This window comes from Solanum stenotomum, chromosome 10 (assembly GCF_019186545.1).
Source record: "Solanum stenotomum isolate F172 chromosome 10, ASM1918654v1, whole genome shotgun sequence".
Taxonomy (NCBI): Eukaryota; Viridiplantae; Streptophyta; class Magnoliopsida; order Solanales; family Solanaceae; genus Solanum; species Solanum stenotomum.
Genome location: NC_064291.1, coordinates 12370862 through 12392010, shown reverse-complemented (window position 1 = coordinate 12392010; position 21149 = coordinate 12370862). Strand labels below are relative to the sequence as shown.

Here is a 21149-nt window from a genome sequence, read left to right as displayed (position 1 = left end):
CTCCAACTGGGGTAGAAACATAGATGGAGGCATCAAGTATATCACAAATCATAAAAAATCCCAAGGCAAACTAAACAGACACATAAGAATAAGTAGAACCCGGATCGAATAACACATTAGCCATCTGGTCACAGACAAAAATGGTACCCATGATCACTGCGTCAGAAGACTCTGCCTCGTTTTTGCCTAGGAAGGTGTAACACTGAGCCCTGTCAACTTGACGGGCGACTTCCCTGCCTGGCTACGCCGTACCTCTGCCTGCGTTAACAATTACCCAACCTCCACGACCTCACTGATTTCCTCCTCGCCTACCTTATGGACGTCCTCAACCAGTATTACCATTTCCTGCGGGTACCACTGCTCTAGTCTGTTGTTGTGCGGGGTCCAACATGCGTGGGTGGGGAAAATCTCTCCTCATATGCCCAGGTTCTCCACAATTATAACAAGTGCGATCAAAAGATGGCCTGCTGCCCACCGAAGGTACGTTTCGCTAACTATCCTGAATAAAATTCTATTGTAGAGTTCCTGAGTAAATACATGTTGAAGCGGGCATGACGGACTGAATCGGCTGGGCTGCGAGCGTCGGCCTACCCGAACCTCTAGAGTAAGAACCTTGAAAGTTACCTGTGCTCTTGGCTTTCTTAGCAAACACCTTAGCCTGCCCATCACGTCTAACTCCTTCTACTTTCTTCACAAAGTTAGTCACCTCATTAAAGCTTTTTCCTGTAGAGGTCATATGAACAGACAATACATGTAACTCGGAGTTTAGTCCCTTGATGAATAAACAGATCCTCCCCTTCCAGTAGTCATCAATTGAATAGTATATCTAGACAAAACATGCAACTTAGCCTCATAAGCAGCTACAAACATACCACCCTTCTATAAAGCCATGAATTCATCCTTATTGCGATCTCTCAAATTTTGGGGAACATATTTCTCCAGAAACAGAGCATGAAACTGTGTCCATATGAGTGGGGGTAAAGCTGAAGATCTGCATTCCACATAAGCTCTCCACCATTGCTTAGCCTCACCCTGAAGCTAGAAAGTCACAAACTCTACTCCATGCTTATGGACAATACCCAACTTATGCAGCCTCTCATAGCAATCCAAGATGAACTCATAGACATCCTCACTCTCAAAACCATGAAACATGGATGACTTCAGTTTCAGAAACTTAGTCAACATTTCATGTTGATTACCAGTCATCACAAGACCCAACAAATGATGGAAAAATGTGCCATTACCTGCAGTTCCATCCATCTTGGGGGCAGTAATAGCAATAGGGGGATTGGCGGGAGTTTGAGTAGCTTGAACTGTGGGAAGAATTCCAGGACCAATTAATCCTTTCAGGAAAGACATAATCTGTTGAGCTAACACTGGGTCTAAGTGAGGAATACCTGTAGTCTCAGCCTGCACCTCTTCCCTTGTCCAACATCCTCCTCATTCTCAGCCTCTACATTCTCCTGTAATCCTTCATGATGTGCAGGAGGAACCTCATTTCTGGGAGCATTCTCAACCGGAACCCTACCCGTAGTGGGTGCTACCTTACCTAGGCCTCTACCCCTTGCTCTTCCTCTATCCCTGCCTTGACTGTGACCTTTTGCTGCGGACTCCTCAGCGGGCTCATTGACGGGAGCTACGGGCCTGACACCGTTGAAGCAAGTGTTAACCATCTGCGAACAGAAAAGTGAAGGAGATTAGATATCAATTCGGATTGCCAGATACCAATTGGAATCAAGTTATAGCACAAAAGAAGACAAGAAGAAACAGAGAGATTCCTAAAGTCCTATAACCTCTCAAAGAAAAGTGCAGACGTCTCTGTACCATTCTGCAAGACTCTACTAGACTCGTTTTGATACACCCAGATCAACAAACCTAGGGCTCTGATACCAACTTTGTAAGGACCCAGACCGTCATGATTGACACTCACACTAACCCTTCGGTAGGAGAACCATTAACACTAATCAGCTAACCCAAGAGCTAAACATTGAAAGATACAGAAGCAAGTTCAAAAGCAGAAATCAAATAGAGTTCTCATAAACTCCAAAAGTCTAACAACGACTATCAAAACATTGTGAAATATTCCCTAGAATCTGAAACTCAGTGTACCAAAACTCTAAAGTTCAACAAGTCTAAAGAGAATGGGTGCAACCCAATTAAACATACGAATATCTAACTAGAAAGTCTGAGTCTGAAAAGAGTGGACTAAAACATAGAGAACTTATAGCAGCCTGGAAGAACTGGCTCACCCTTGAATTTGATTGATTATTGATCTCCTAGATGAGGTCTGTCAGTAGCCGCCTGAAGATTCCATGTACTCAACAAAGAAAGAGAGAATGCATCATCAGTACACAACCACAATGTACTGGTAGGATCACACGGCTATTCCAGTAAGTGAAACATATACAAGCAGTCACACCATAATAAACACGCATATACCGAACATATACAATATCAATTATCATTTTAGGAGCAACGTACCCTTCCATATTTCTAATATAAAGTAAATACGCATATATGACAAGTCAATGGTCCTCTCATGGAACCATACCCAAACTATTAGTGCATCAGAACGTGGTACCCGATCCCAATTAGTGTGTCGGAACGTAACACCCGTTCCAATATGTATGTTGGTACGTGACATCCGATCCCAGTTAGTGTGTTGGAACGTAACACCCGATCCATTCAACAAGCCACAATCACAATCACAATGTACATTCTCATAAATCATACCATTAAGTGTTGATTCATGGCATATAATGATTCATTCATACTCATTTGCATTAGATGTGATCAATAGTGCAACATCGCATACATATATGCATTAGAATGAAGCAAATACTAACATACATCACACAAACATGAAATCAAACCATCACCTACCTCGAAACCAAGCTTGAATCCTCCTAAGAAACTTGATTCTTTCCTTTTCTAATTCTTTCCGCTTGTTCTAGGTCTACAAACAATCAATTCAATATGAGGATCAATAATTAAGGTCTAATTACCCGGATTACAATCGAAATTATCAACCCTAGGCCAAACCCGAGATCCCAAAACCCAACTTAGGGCTTTTTCCATCATTAGTTTTCAGGTCAAACCCCCNNCCCCCCCCCCCCCCCACTGATAATCACCCATAAATCTAAGTTCTACAAGTCAAAAAATGGATTAGGGGAGTAAAATCCTTACATTTAGCACAAAAAATAGTGGGAAACTGTCAAGAAATCACCTGGTGTCGTCTCCTAGGTCTCAAGTTCAAAACTTGTAGAAAATAAAGTTTTTGGGGTTTAATTTCGACTTAATTCGTGACTCGCCCTTCGTAGCGGGACCAACCCACCAGAGCGGCCCCACCCTGGTGAGAATAATCGCGCCTTGGCGGCTTTCATGGAAATAGAAAGTCAAAAGTTGAGTTTCAAACCCCCATTTCACAACACACCTTCAATCCATGATACTTAAAAACTACCCGTTCACGCTAAGATCAGTTTTGAGAGTTTTACTCACCCGAATTTGATTTCGTAAGTCATACGGGTTCCTTAACGTGCCTCGCTATCTACTCATGTGATCAAAATCATAATTAGATCTCTCATTCGTTACCAGATCTCCCTAGACCTTACTGACTCCAATTTCATCCAAATATGGACTAGGCTAGGAATTCTCAAGTTACTACGAAAAATTTTTCTAACCCAATTTCTTTCCCTGATGTCATTTCTATAACGACGGGAACACGTTGTTACAATTTGGTGTCTTGAAAAAGTAAGAAACAAAATATGGTTGCTAGATCTAATGTAGAAATAGAATATCGGGTTAGGGTGGTACAACATGTGAACTCTTATAGATCAAGCAACTATGGAAGGAATTGAAATTTAGAGTTAGAAAAGGAATGGAACTTATGTGCGGTAATCAAGTTGCACTTCACATTGTATCGAATTCAATATTTCACGAGAGGACTGAACATATAGGGATTGATTATCATTTTGTCAGAAAAAGGTACTCTAAGGAGACATAGTCACAAGGTTAATACGGTCAATAGATCAATTTATGTAACAAGATTGATACATGTAATTTGTATGCACTAGCTTGAGGGGGAGTGTTAGAATCATATAAATATTCTATAGCATATATGCAACTATAGTAGGTAGCTTGATTTACTCCTAGGTTTACTTTTATTTTAATTAGGTATTGATTTATATTGATTAGATACTGATTTTTTTTTCCTTTTTAGACATGTATAGTTAGTTATTTAAATCCCCATAGCTTGTGGGAAGAATCAAGTTGAGTTCTCTCTCAAGCTCGTGTCCTCTCAAAATTAAATAATCAGTTATAAAAAAATAAATATTCGACTATTTGAGTATGTCTTGTAATATATTTAAAATATTTATACTCAAGACAACTACATATTAAATTCGATTAATGAAAAATAATAAGAAAAAACTAATTAAAAAAATTAATCGAAAACTTAATAAGTAAATATTAACTTAAAATTTAAAACATTCTTTTTCTAAAAAATTTCATTTGGCACATCATAAATAAGTATCAAAAATTATATTTTGAAAAATAATGATCAGAAAAGCTAACTTGATAAAGTTAAGTGAGTTTTGAAAAACAACAAATGAGAGTAATTATAGAATTAAAGAAAATGATCAAATATATCATCAAACTTTTAAAAAAAATAACTTATCTATGTCATATCTTAAAAGTTTGGCACATCTATGCAATTTTTAAAGGTTCATCCACCTCATTATTAGTTAACTGAAATGACATAAATGAATCAATTTTTTAACGAATGGCATAGAATTTAGGGATGTACATTGACCGGGTTTGTTCAGATTTTTAACATACCAAACCATTTATGCCGGGTTCTTAAATCTATAACCAAACCAAACTAATAAAATTTAGATTTTCAAACTCAGATTTTCCAGTTTTTTCAGTTTTTTTCGATCAAGTATACTTACAGACATATAATTGACTTGTGTTTCAAATATTTCTTTAGTCTTAGTAAATGCAAAATATAATATGAGTGATGACACTAAAATATTCAACAAAAATAATAATGAAATCACATAAAATAAATATTGCAAATAAATAAGTTAAAATGAAAATGATCATAAGTTTAAAGAACTAAATCATGCCAAAATAAGTCTAATAAGTATTAATCATATGATTAAACATTAAATAAAACAAAATAAGTTTATGTATTTTAATGATCTTGTAACGAGCCGAACCGTCGTTAATTAGGAAAAGAGAAAATTTGGGAAATTGTTGGGCCACTTGTAATGACCCGAAAGCACCCCCTAGTCGTTACCGGCGTATTCGACCTCGAAGAGGTCTTATACAACCCCTTAGAATTCGTCATATCACGTATCATAGAGTAAAATCACGAAAAATTTAAAACTTTTACTTTGGAAGTTCAACTTCATTTCATATATGAAAAACAGTATCTAACTTCGTCACAATGTACCATCTAGAGATAAAAGTATCGAAAATAAGACTTAGCCCTTACATCAATAAGAAGTCTTGAAATAGGAAAGTACAATAATGTCTTTCAACATAATCAAAGAACTAAACATAGAAGCTAGATCATAGGGTCTTGTCCTCAGACTTGAGGACTCACCAACTTGGGGAAGCAACTCCAAGTGTCTTGAGAAGTAAGCTTGAATCCTCAATGGCCTGAACCTAAATGTTTGGGGAAAAGGGAAAAAAATGGGTTAGTACAACACACGTACTAAGTATGGCTACTATGCATAAAAACCATTGAAACATGCATAAAAGGACATTTAGTCAAAACATGCTTTTTACCAAGTAAATCCAATATGCACACAAAGTAAGCATCATAGTCCAAACTAACATAATATCATCCCAACATGTAGACAACCCAAGCAATACTAGTGCAATGCAAAGAATAGAACCTCATAACCCTATTCAAAGCCAAGTATCACATTAAGCAACCGACTTCATGCATACATTCATAAGATCATATTTCATCATAACTTACCATATTCATAATGATCATTCATAACATAGCTTCAACATACATAAGTCATAATCATCATAATCATAAGAGAACACCACTACAACCATCTCTTAGGATCCCATAAGTGCAATGTGCAAGAGAAGTCCCATACCATCCCTTACACTATGTAGAAACCCTTAAGAAAGCCCTAGTAAGAGTTCACACCTTTCATACCTTCATTTACTTTTACATTAGGGAAATATTGCAATAACTGACATAGACCATGAGAGTTACATGGAATCCGGTGTTTTACTCCCACACCGAAAAAAGAGGGTTAACACTTGCCTAAGGTATAACTATTTGTACATAGCTATCTAGGTGAATCCACTAAGCTAGAGTCCTATGTGGGCACATAGTTAAGGGTCAAGGAGATTGCTTCTAGAAATCCTAACTTACTAAACGTGGGGGTTTTCATATCATGAGACAACACATATCGTGGGTAATCTGGACTTGCTAAACGTGAGGAAACCCATGTGGGGAGCCGGACTTACTAAACGTGAGACCCCCCATCTCATTTACATGCCCTTTCAGTGCTAAGCATCTAATTCCCTTTTGTAATCATCTTTAGTCATCACATATGTTCACATTAGCCTTTACTAGACTCTTATGTAGACATCTTACCATAATAGCTCATATGTGTTCATAAGTGAGTAATAATCCTTTCACTTTAGAAACAATTAGCAAGTGAGTAAACCTTTCACTTTACATTACACTATAATCATGAGGACTACCTTTCAATCATATAGCAATCATACCATAACATACATACATACTTCATAAGCTAATTCAAGTGTGGAGGGTTAAAGATGAGGAAACTAAGTCATCAACACCACAACAACACATTAGGTATAGCATCATTACAATTTAAGTAATTCACCTTTTATACTTGAGTTCAAAGAAGAACTAATCTTCATACCTTCTTGCCCTTCATGAGACATTCATACTTCAATTACCAACAATTCATAACCAATACATAATACATGTAATTCATAAAGTAATAACATAATCAACATCAATATAAGCAATTGACATATTCCCTTCATAACCTTCAAGGCTTCATTCAAAGACTCAACCCTAATTTCATAGACATTATACATAACCTAGGGTAGAATCATCATACAAACATGAACTACATAACATCACATTCAATTCATAGTTTTTAATCAATATCCAACACAAACTAGGGTTAGAATTAGGAAAAGTAGGAGAAACATGGGTCTCATAGGGAATTCTTCAACAAACCACCTATACAACATAAATTCATCCATAATTGTTCATATATCATCAATCAAAGTCAGTTTATAACATCAATTTCACTTTAGAAAAAAGACCCATGTTTTTGGATTTAAACCTAGAAATAAGAGATTTTGAAATTCATCTTTAAGGGGCCTCTTGGGAAAGGAATCCCAAGAGTGATAAGAAACTATACCTTATTGATGAATTAACCATGAAAATCTGAGTTGAAACCTTGGAGAGTTGGTCTTTTTCTTGAAGCTGCAATCTTCTTCAATGGAGTTCTTGAGAAGAGAGAGAGAGTAGAGAGAAGGAGGAACTTTAGGTTTAGAACTTTGGGGTTTTGTGTTTGAGTGATAAAAGTGAGGTAAATTGACTTAAAAATCATTATATACACGTCCCTTAAAGTACCCTAAATACCCCTCACTTAGTTGGACTCTTTAATGAAGTAAAAAATTAATTTATGAATTTCTGCATTTTTCCCTGAAGATATTTGGAATTAAATTTCGAGACAGTAGAGTCTGCGACATGACCGCGTCTTTAACTAAATTTGTTTTCCTTGGGGGAGCTAGTCCGCGACGCGAAGCTATTCCCTCCAAGTGCAATTTGCAAGCTGCCATGGCAGCTTGCTTTGCCAAGGTTGGGGTTCTCCTCGGGACCCCTTAGTGTGGCTCCGGGGTGTCGTATTCGAATGTTTTGACCCTATAAACATATATTTACCTAATTTAAACCTTTTTACAATATTTTACCATTATACGACACTCCCGAACCTGTCCAAAACCTAAGGACACACTAGAACACATTCTTCTCTAGTTTTCAGATGTCGTGGTCGTTTCTTGACGTTTAGACTTTTACTCTTCCAAACCAAGTCAATTGCATTAATTTAGGTTTAGAAACATCATTTTAACTATTTTTAAGTCATTATTCACAAGGTGAGGCTCTAACTTAAGTCATAGAATTTTCGGGGTGTTACACCACTGTCCCTCCAGGGCAGGCCAGATGCCGCTAGGGCGGCGACTCCACATCGGGGAAAGTAGTCGCCAGGGTGGGATAGGCGAGGAAGAATGTAAATAATACGAATTTGTATTCCCTCCTTCTTCCTAAAATACCTAAATTAGTCGTAAAACACCCTAGAAACCCTCCAAGAACTGCTTTGAACTTGGGAAGGATGGAGAAAGAGAATTCTACCGTGGGATGGTGATAGCTTGCGAATTTGCGGTCAAATCCATCGTCCCATCATCCGGAAACTAGAAAATTATTTGCAAACTCTCTACGAATGCTTGGCGCCCAGGTAGGCTAGGTTTTATGAATTGAGTAGTTATAAATATGTGCTCACTGCATAATATATGTAAATTAACAATAGGATTCGTGCATAGGCCTTCATGCACCGAACGAAATATGATTAAATCCTTGGAAGAAGCCTTAGATGATGAACTAGGGCTAAGTATGGTTGAATTAATGCTTACATGATATACGTAGATGAGTAGTTCATTGGGATGGTGGTGATTCTATGATTGTGTGTGGTGGGTTTGTTCTTGCTTCAGCACAATACGTGCATGTATGTGAACGAAGCTTTTTTATCACACTTAATATAAATAAGTATGAACGAAGAACTATATTCTGTGAATCACTCTTGTTGTAAAATTGTGATGATATAAATTGTGATTTTGATTGTGGATCGGGTGTTGCGTTGCGACACACTAACTTGGATCGGTTGCCACGCTCCGGCATAATTATGGGATGAGTTGCCACGTTCTGGCATAATCTTTGGACCGGGTACCACGTTCCAGTATGCTAACAGTTTGGATTTGGGTTCCATGAGAGGATCAATGATTTGACATAATTATGTACTTGAGGATTTGAAATTGAGCGTGGTTAGTAATGATCAATGATATTGTAATTCCCAGAGTGGTCGTGTGGTTATGAGAACTTATATATGATTTTCCTTTTGTGTTGAGTGAACTTGTTGTTGTCTCGACCCAGGGGTAACCCCTAGACGTAACACGACGTACTTGACCCCGAAGGGGTCGCATACAAGACCTTAGCATATCATCAACATAAAACTCATAGGATAATGTGGAATTAAAAAATTTCTTTACAATCGAAGTCTTTCATAAAAGAGAATGGGAGTCTAGACATTGTCTCATTTAGTCGTAGTTCATGTTTCATGTACATAGTTCATTTACATAAGAGAAACACACCATGACTACGCTCAAGGTCTACTTGTGCCATGTATGAATGACATCCATAATACTACTCATACTAAGTAGATCCTTTTGAGGAACCATACCACATAACTCACTTTCTTGTTCATGGAGGGAAAATAGCCTTAACCAACATAGACCAGGTGAGCTACATGGAATCCGGTGTCGTGTAACCCCACACCGAGAGAAGGTGTCCTACTCGCCTAAGGTAGAACTAAATGTATTAGCTTTTAGCTGGATCCACTAGCTGAAGACCTATGTGGGAACGTAGTTATGTGATAGGGAGATTCCTTCTAGAAACACGACCTATTGTATTGGCAGAGGAGCTTCCATCTCATGAGAATAATTTAGAGAACCCGGCCTATTATATTGACGGGAGGGCCTCTACCTCACTTTCCATATCCACTCAGTGCTAAACATTATTTCCCAAAATTACTTGTTTAAGTATTTGAATTGAATTTACATGCATGAAAGAGTATCTTACCCTTCATTCAATATAACTCATAACATAGCTCTTAGATTCAATAGGTGAGAACTAACTTTCAACCTTAGAATCATCATTAGTATCTGAGAATAACTTTCACACCAAGATCATGTGTTCTCATGAGAATGGACTTTCAATCAACACAATAGGATCATCATGGTCATGTACATTTCATGCCTAATAATGAGTAAAGGTGCATATGAGAACTAAACTTTCAATTAACATCATTGATACATCATAATCATGTTTATGCATGGAGTGTGTGTGTAATTGTCCTTGCAATGACACAACAACAACATTATCATCATAGACACTTCCCTCTCAAAGTGTTCATAAGCTTGTACCTAATATCACAATCATGCATAATTCACATATTTTGCATTCAAGGATCATAGACCATATAAATCAACACATCTAACATTCATCATAGTAGACGTGGACATAATCGTAATTCAAGTAGTTCATTCATTGCATGTATAAGCTCATATACTCATATTGTAGGTCATGTGGGTAAAGTCCTTCCACAATTATACCATATACAATTCAACATGCATAATAACTTTCTTCTTAAAGCCTCATCATTCATAGCTCATTCATTTTAGCTTTTACCTTTAAAACCCTAGAAGTCATCTTCATATTATGAGCATTACTATCAAGCAATACCTCACATGGTCATCATGTAAACCTAACTCTCAAGGTAGACTAACCACATGCTTCATTCTTACTCAATTATAGTCATATAACATCAAGTACACTAAGTCTCAATACTACTCAACCATGATTCATCATGTAAGACCTAATCAAATTAGTTCATGTGTACAAGCTTTGCTCATAGGAAAATTCGTGTCTAGGTGATCTAACTTAAGGCAATTCATCAATTTTAGAAGGTCACATCTAAACCCTCAACTTGCCTCTTTCATGACATAACCCTAGGCTATATCAATTTCACCCTAGAATCTTAGGTTAATCAAGAATACATGTAGAATCATACTTAAATCATGTAATTACATCAAAATCAACTCACATCCAATCAATTGGATCAACTTGCAACAACATTCATAGTGTAAAGAAGAACCATAGCTAGGATTGGGAAAACTCATGGATTCTTTATGAATTCGAGTTAAAATAATATAAAATCAGTAATAAATTCATAAACAAACATAATTCATCATTTAAAAATAACTTTGAAAGGAATCCATGGGGTTGAGTTGAAACCCTAGCTTTTTGGGGAATTCTAGATTTGAGATAAAAGCTTTTGAAGGGACTCCTTGAGTGATATCTACCCAAGGATGAAAACTACCATACCTCATGTAGATTTCCTCGTGACTTTGAAGAGAAAAGGCCGATCCTTGACCTCTAGACTTGATCTTCTTCTTGTTCTTCAATGAAGTTCTAGAGAGAAGATTTTTGGTGAGGAGAGTAGATGGGATTTGATTTGGGGTCTTGAGTTATAATGAATTAATTAGGGTGTTTTAATGACATAAAATGCTTTATATATATATATGTATAAATACAATATTAAACAACCCCTACTTAAAACTAATTAAAAACAAATTACCTAAATGACCCCTAGATTGCCGAGTATTGGACAGATTGCAGGTGGGACTCATGAAACCCCACCCACGGACCATGGGTGGGTCCACGAGCCGTGCTGGATTTCTGTGGTTTGGGTCTGCAACATGCCATCTTGGATCTTGACCTACGGAGCAAGTCCATGAGGTGTGGATGGACCTACGGGGTGTAGGTCCAATCCGTAGGTCCCCATCTTTTTGATAGTTTTTGGCAGCTTTGGGGGTTAGGCTTTAGGGTCCCCCTCAAGGACCCTTGGTTGGTCCTTGGGATGTCGTACCTTGATGTTTAACCCCTAAACTCCTTAACCGAAGCTCAGGACATCACTTTAAAACTTCAAACCCCATATCAAACTCAAAAACGAATTCGTTAGGCTCTAGTTTCACTTACGAGTTTTCCGGGTTGTTACATTATCTCCCCCTTAGAAACATTCGTCCTCGAATGACACTTTAAACACTTTAGGGAAATAAAGACTCAAGACTAGAAGACCATCATGCATGAAACATCTTAAACAATGTACAAAACTAGGAGGAAACATCAACTCCATCTACAAACTCATTATGCATCATAACTTCAACAATTCTCATTTCATTGGAGGAATTACCTTATGCAACTCAAATTATGCTCATCATAAGATCATTAAGCACATTATGCAATTTACTCTCAAAAAGCATTTCATTCAAGGAGGAATTTCTCTACTCCAAACTAAAGCATGATCATGTATTCTTCTCATGAAGTACAATAGGCACCTCTTTACTCAAAGCACTACAACATGAGGAAAACAATTCACATAAACTCATTTCCTTTCAAAACACAACTTTTCATGAATATGTATTAAATAAAGAAGTCATGGCAACATATAAGCACATAACAACAATGCTAGCTAGGCACACCATCTCCCCCTTGGGAGTTAGTCTATACAAGCTCTTCTAAATATCATCTATCACATAATCATAGGAGGAACTAACTTCTCCAACTAAAAGCAAGCTCAACACAACATTATGGAACCAATGAGCCATTTCAATAAAAGCACAATAAGGCATGTTCATCATCAACTCATGAAGTCAAATATGCCATCATTATAAAAAATGCACAATATCATGAGAAACATATAAATCATGGAAACTGATTTTATCCAAAACATGAATCCTTTCAAGAACATGCATAACATAAAGAGATCATGGGAACACATAAATCATACATGACCTCAAAGACATGAAACAAGTCACAAGGAACTCTTGGTCTCAAGCTAGAATAGGAATAGAAGAAAGAGATGAGGATATCGGGACTCTCAAAATCTTGATATCTGCACATACTATCTCCGCCTTGGGAGTAAGGCCCCTCACCAAAACCTCAATCACCACTCCTTTCAACCAATCCCCAAACACATAGCCAAAACTCATAATAACCTTGTCGGCTTCTAAAACCACAGAGGTCTAACAATAATGCATCCAAACCCTACCAAGGTTCACAAGAGTAACTCTATGGGACAAGGGAATCATGGGACACACACAATATCCAAGACTCCACAATTATGAAACAAGTTAAGAAAGACTTATCATCTTAAGCTAGAGGAGGGATAGAAGGGAACATAAGGATATCGGTATATCTCATTGACCCTTGGCCTCCCAAGTAGCACCCTCAAATAAAACCCTTACTAAGATACCACTCCTCATCACTCTCACGGAAGCACTTCCTTACTCTTCTATTCTTTAACTTGCCGGTCTAAGATCCCAATCGGTACTTCTAATTAGAGAGATTCTCTTTAAGCAACTCTAGCTCACAAGCAACCTTACCAACACCTCTCAAGGTCTCATATGAGCCTACCAAACCAAGGCTAAACTTCTCAAACTCACTACACCTCTTAAGGTGAGAATTTCAAGCCAATCCAAATCATAAACATCTAGAACACTTAACGACCTTGCTATTTAAGCACATTTCTTTCAACTTCTAAAGTTTGAGCAAGTTACCACTCAACTTTCTCATCTATCACATAAGGTGATTCTAAACCATGGATAATTACACTTCTATCCTCTTTTGAAGGAGTCTACTCACTCAACATCTCTAGGCATCACTTAAACACCACTATTCATCAAATCCTCCATCACATCCTAAGATTCATAATGGTCAAGTAGGGTTCTACCATCATTATCATAAAACAACAATGAAGACCATTCATACTAAGGGCAACATCAAGGTCTATCATATCAAGTCACTAAAGACAAGTAGTACCGGAATCTAATAAAGAATAAAACACATACCGAAACCATTAAGAGGAGCTTTCTTACCCTCTCTTCCTCTAGCCTTAAGCACCGGGAAACCTCTCATCTTGTGGCCAATCTTACCACAACCATAGCAAACCTTCATATTGGCTAGACACTTACTATCATGCCTTTTTTGCACACTTAACACAAGTAGGCTTAATCACATAAGGTCCACTACCACTCACTCTTTGAGACTTAGGGGTAGACACCCTCTTTTTGTTAAACTAAAGTTGAGCAACATCCTTCAATTTATAAGCGGCCAAACATCTACCCTCGTGTCTTTTTCAATTCCACTAAGGTTGGATCAAGACAATTCTAGACCACTTCAACCCATATCACCTTTGGTGGGATCTACCAACCAATCATATCTAGGTATTATCTAACACCCTACTCAAATAAAAAGATCATTCTTAAGATCAATCTTTAAAGATAACTAACTCTTTGAAGTTGGTCAACACTTACACTCTTCTTCCTCACCTTAACTAGGTGGTACATGCAACCCTCAAAGTCAACCTTAAGACACAACATAATCCAAACTTATGGCATAAAATTTTCCCCCTTCCACTCTTGGATAGACTCATATGGGAACTAACAATTTGACTATACGGGTTCTATCATCACATAGGGGCATGGCAATAACACTACCAATCCATCCTAAGAATGAAATCTAAATCTAGCATATCAAGTCATGTCTAGTCACATTGCCGTAATTGGCATTTCAACCAATATCTTCTCCCTTACTCTTTGTAGCATGAGCCCTTCGAGTAGTAACATCTTGAACACCACCAGTTAGAGAGAAAGACCTTATAGAGTTAAATTCTATGGCACGACTAGAGAATGAAGAAGTGAGATTTCCTAATCATCTTGTAGTCTCTCATTCATAAATGTGGCGTGCTTCATACTATGAATAAGACACTACTTGACGTTGCTTATGAGACATCAACCTAAAATCATCCCAAAATCTTATGCTTTGATACCAAGTTAGTCACGACCCAGGGGTACCCCTTAGATGTAACACGACATACTTGACCCCGAAGGGGTCACATACAATCCCTTAGCATATCATAAACATAAAACTCATAGGATAATGCAAAATTAAAATTTTGTTTACAATCAAAGTCTTTCATAAAAGAGAATGAGAGTTTAGACATTGTCTCATTTAGCCATCTAAATACAATCAAATAACAAATAGGGACACAACCCTTACAATAGGTCTCAAATGACATAATAAAAGAAACTACTAAGTAAAGATACTCGTCCTTGAATCTTGAGGACTCACCAACTAGCAAGGGGGATTATTTATCCCAAGCTTGATTCACTAGAAGACCACCTTCAAGAACCAACCCTACACTTATAGAAAATGTAGAAATATGGGTTAGCACAAAAATGTACTAAATATGGTAGCCATGCATAAAAATCATTGAAACATGCTAAAAGAGACATTTTAGTTGAAACCATGCTATATGCCAATTTGAACATCTTCTTTGAAAGAGTTGAAGAACATCACTCATAAGGTAACTCATATATAGTTCATCATAGCACAAAGGATAACAACATAATCATAAGCATAGTCTCCAATCATAGACATATTGCAAATACCAATCATCATAAGACATAATGCACATACATAATCAAATGCCAAAATTATCTCATCATAACAGAATCATCACATAAGTAACCCTAAGGTATACGTGTTACATGCATAGATAAGATCCCATAAACCTATCTACACTAAGTACCACTTTTAGGTCACCATCCTCATACTTATCATACATTAGACTCATCCATAGTTAATACTCATAGACAAGGAAACATTCATTTTCATTAGTTCATGTCAAGGGAAGTCAATCATAACAACAATCCAAATGGAGCATGCATTAATTCATAAATCATCATAATTTAATGGAACCATACCATGGCTACTCTTAAAGTATACTTGTGCGATATATGAGTGAAGTCCCATACCCTCACTCACACTAAGTAGATCTTCTTGATGAGTCATTAGTCGTAGTTCATGTTTCATGTTCATAGTTCATTTAGATAAAAGAAACACACCATGGCTACTCTCACGGTCTACTTGTGTCATGTATAAATAGCATCCCATAATACTACTCATACTAAGTAGATCCTTTTGAGGAACCATGGCATATAACTCACTTTCCTGTTCATTGAGGGAAAATAGCCTTAACCGACATAGACCATGTGAGCTATATGAAATCCTATGTCATGTAACCCCACACCGAAATAAGGTATCCTACTTGCTTAAGGTAGAACTAAATGTATTAGCTTTTAGGTGGATCCACTAGCTAAAGACCTATGTGGGCACATAGTTATGGGATAGGGAGATTGCTTCTAGAAATCTGACCTATTGTATTGGCGGAAAAGCTTCCATCTCATGAGAATAATTTAGAGAACCCGGCCTATTGTATTGACGGGAGGGCCTCTACTTCACTTTCCATATCCACTCGGTGCTAAGCATTATTTCCCAAAATTACTTGTTTAAGTCTTTGAATTGAATTTACATACATGCAAGAGTATCTTACCCTTTCATTCAATATAACTCATAACATAGCTCATAGATTCAATAGGTGAGAACTAACTTTCAATCTTAGAATCATCATTAGTATGTGAGAATAACTTTCACACCAAGATCACGTGTTCTCATGATAATGCACTTTCAATCAACATAATAGGATCATCATGGTCATGTACATTTCATGCATAATAATGAGTAAAGGTGCATATGAGAACTATACTTTCAATTAACACCATTGATACATCATAATCATGTTTATGCATGGAGTGTGTGTAATTGTCCTTGCAATGACACAACAACAACATTATCATCATAGACACTTCCCTCTCAAAGTGTTCATAAGCTTGTACATAATATCACAATCATGCATAATTCACATATATTGCATTCAAGGAGCATAGACCATATAAATCAACATATCTAATATTCATCATAGCAGACATGGACATAATCGTAATTCAAGTAGTTCATTCATTGCATGTATAAGCTCATATACTCATATTGTAGGTCATGTGGGAAAAGTCCTTCCACAATTATACCATATACAATTCAACATGCATAATAGCTTTCTTCTTAAAGCCTCATCATTCATAGCTCATTCATTTTAGCTTTTACTTTTAAAGCCTTAGAAGTCATCTTCATATTATGAGCATTACTCTCAAGCAATACCTCACATGGTCATCATGTAAACCTAACTCTCAAGGTAGACTAACCACATGCTTCATTCTTACTCAATTATAGTCATATAATAGCAAGTACACTAAGTCTCAATAATACTTCAACCATAATTCTTCATGTAAGACCTAATCAAGTTAGTTTATGTCTACAAGCTTTTCTCATAGGTAAATTCGTGTCTAGGTGATCTAACTTAAGGCAATTCATCAATTTTAGAAGGTCACATCTAAACCCTCAACTTGCCTCTTTCATGACATAACCCTAGGCTATATCAATTTCACCCTAGAATCTTAGGTTAATCAAGAATACATGTAGAATCATACTTAAATCATGTAATTACATCATAATCAACTCACATCCAATCAATTGGATCAACTTGCAACAGCATGCATTGTGTAAAGAAGAACCATAACTAGGATTGGGAAAACTCATGGATTCTTTAGGAATTCAAGTTAAAATCATATAAAATCAGTAATACATTCATAAACAAACATAATTCATCATTTAAAAACAACTTTGAAAGGAATCCATGGGGTTGAGTTGAAATCCTAGCTTTTTGGGGAATTCTAGATTTGAGATAAAAGCTTTTGAAGGGACTCCTTGAGTGATATCTACCCAAGGATAAAAAATACCATACCTCATGTAGATTTCCTCACGAATTTGAAAAGAAAAGGCTGCTCCTTGACCCCTAGACTTGACCTTCTTCTTGTTCTTCAATAGAGTTCTAGAGAAGATTTTTGGTGAGGAGAGTTGTTGGGATTTGATTTGGGGTCTTGGGTTATAATGAATTAATTAGGGTGTTTTAATGACTTAAAATACTTTATATATATATATATATATATATGTATGTATGTATAAATACAATATTAAACAGCCTCTATTTAAAACCATTTAAAAATGAATTACCTAAATGACCCCTAGATTTGGCCGAGTCTTGGACAGATTGCAGGTGGGACTCACGAAACCCCACCCACGGATCGTGGGTGGCTCCACGAGCCATGCTAGATTTCCGTGGTTTGGGTCTGCGACATGCCATCTTGGCCCTTGACATACGGAGCAAGTCCACGAGGCGTGGATGGACCTACGGGGTGTAGGTCCAATCCGTAGGTCCCCAACTTTTTGACAATTTTTGGTTTTTTGGCAGCTTTGTGGGTTAGGCTTTAGGGTCCCCCTCAAGGACCCTTGGTTGGTACTTGGGGGGTCGTACCTGGACGTTTAACCCCTAAACTCCTTAACCTAAGCTCGGGACATCACTTTACAACTTCAAACCCCATATCAAACTCAAAAATGAACTCGTTAGGCTATAGTTTTACTTACTAATTTTCTGGGTTGTTACAGTTGCGTATGTGGTCGTTGAATGAATCGGGGAGGCCAAGGGTTCAAGGGTCGTAATAATGGAGAGAAAGGAATGTCCGTAGGTTATAAAGGGGATTCTTGGTCTGTAGTTGGGAAGCTTGATATAATGTACTATGAGGCAAAGGCTAGGTAATATGAAGAGAAAGTAAGGGTATGTCGTGAGTGGCTAGTCAGAGTGCTTGTAGTTGTATTTTGTGGACTCTTCGATGCGTCAGAATGGTTAGGCTATGATCAAGAACCTAGTAAGTAGGTTGACGGAGAAGGTAGTTGGTAGTAAGAGTACTTGTGAAATTATGAGATATCGAAGAAGAAGGTGAAGGTGGAGAAGCGGGTGGTTTATTGCATACTCTTGTTAGTTGATTTCCTTATGTTATGTGGTGGGCGTCGGGTTGACCGATGATGCCTACCAGTACGTGTGGATGTACTGATACTACTTTTGCTATGCCTTTTTGGGCATAGTTTGGATGTAGGGTCGGTGACGTTTCATTAGAGGAAGACGAAGAAATCTCCAGTAGCTTCTATCTTTCCTTCCGCATGGTGGGAACTGTGTCTTTTATTTACTTTGATCCGGTGTACTCTTAGTAGCTCTTGCACCTGTTTAGACTAGATCCTTGGGGGTGTTAATTAGTTTGCAAGTCTTAACCAAATTGTATAAGGTTCTTATTTATAAATTTCCGTTAGTATATTTAATTTTGTTTTATTAAATTTTCGCATGTTTTACCTATTGGGATAAGAGGGTTCTCCTAGTTAGGTGTTAGAGTGGGTGCCCGCACGGCCCTATGAGTTGGGTCGTGATAGATCTAAACAAATATATAACTAAACAATATAACGTTTATTTGGCTATTCAAAATTCTAAGTCAAACTTGAAATTATATGTTAAAATATGAAAATTATGAAAAAAGTCCAAGAAATATTTATAAATTATATCAAAGTCAATCTTTTTATGTATAAAATAATTTTTAAAAATTATATATATGATGTCAGGTTGGTTTGGTTTCGGGTTGACTTTTTAAAGTTAAAAAAAATCAACCCAATATAGTCAGTTTTTTTTCCTTCAAGACCAAACCAAGTCAAATCAAATCACTAGTCAGTTTTTTTTCTCAATTTGACTCCGTTTGTGGTTCGGTGCAGTTTCCTGTCCGATTTTTGTTCACCCCTAACATAGATGAATCTTTTCTCAAAGTTCGATGACATATTTGAGCATTTTTTTCTATAAAAATTATTTGATTAATGACATGGTCAAATCATAATTGACCACATATAAAAAATAATTTTACAAATGGAACAATTTTCAATTAATAAATAATGACATTAATGAGTTTTTTCTCAAACGAAAATGACATAAATAAATCAAACTTTTAACATATGACATAGATGAATCTCTTCTCAAAATCAATGACATATTTAAGTTTTTCCCCTATTATTCGTTCAAACTTGAGTGACCTTTCAAGCTTCTAAACTCAAAGGAATTAACTTGTAAAGCACGAGCATTCACGAATGGTCAATAAAGTAAAGGTATGCAAATCTTTGAAAACAAGGGCTCAATATCAGCAAAGTCAAAAAATATCACTAAGAGTCCATTTGGCCATGCAATATGATATCATAATATGAAATCATGAGATAAATTAAAGTTTTGTTTGGATATGCTATTTGGAATTTTTTTGTTATAAGAATCTCATAAGTTGTAAAATTATTAAAATAGTTCCAAGTATTTATTCAATCTTACCAAATAAACAAAATTTATAAAATCGCATAATAAATTATTACAAAGTCATTGTGGTTAGTTTTGTTCACTAAATATAGATGAAAAACTATTTTTTAATTAAGCATTAAAGTAGTAATAATAAATTTTATGTTGATGAAAATAATAAATTTTAAAAAGTAATGATATGATTATAAATTTTATTTATGTATGAAATAAATGGCTAGTAGATATAAATGTGGGTTGTTAAACAAAATATAAACTTGTGGGTCAATTTTTGTATTTGAAAATCCCAAATCATGATATGGAATTCTCAAATCGTGATTTTAAAAAAATATGAAATTTCATCTCATGATATAAAATCATGAAATGAAATCAACATGAAATCGTAAGTCCAAAAACTGATTTTATCTCACGATTTTATATCATGATATAATATCGCATGACCTAACGCCTACTAAATATACATTTTGATCATCTGCCAAAGTTTTGGTAAGCGGATATTATATGATATTTATGTTGATGGAAGGTCAAAAATATCTAATAAATAATTTAAGGGCATATAAGCTATATTTCAAACATTGTCATAGTAAAATTAAAAAAACAAATTATTTTTTCTATTTTATTTTATGTGGTATATACACTTTAATTTCATTTTAAATCTGTCAAAGAAGTATGATACCTAGCGATTATTGAAACAGTATATAATCAACTTTTTTACTTCATTTTTAATGATCGAAACACAAATATCTATTATTTTAAATTACTAGTAGTTTTTTTTTTTAAAAGCTCATTTGAATATGAGATGTGAAATTAAGATATAGGCTGTGTTTGGTATGAAGGAAAATATTTTCTAGAAAATGTTTTTCAATTTTTTCATGTTTGGTTGGATAAAATATTTTCCAAATCAACTCATTTTCCTCAAATTCAAGGAAAATGACTTCCCTTGAAAACTTAAGGAAAACATTTTCCAAAACTTTCCTCCAACTTCAAATTACAATATTTTTGTTGAAAAAAATAAATTTAAAGCTTATTTTTAAAAAATATTTTTCAACTTCAATTTATTTATTTTTTTACCCACCTTCACCCCGACCCCCCTCCCGCCATCCCCTACCCCCC

The 21149-nt window shown here is 36.1% G+C and overlaps 1 pseudogene; it reads right to left on the bottom strand.

Moving 5' to 3' along the window:
- Positions 1 to 1382: 1382 nt before the first annotated feature.
- LOC125842740 (uncharacterized) overlaps positions 1383 to 21149 on the bottom strand; it is a 32222-nt pseudogene continuing 12455 nt past the window's right edge.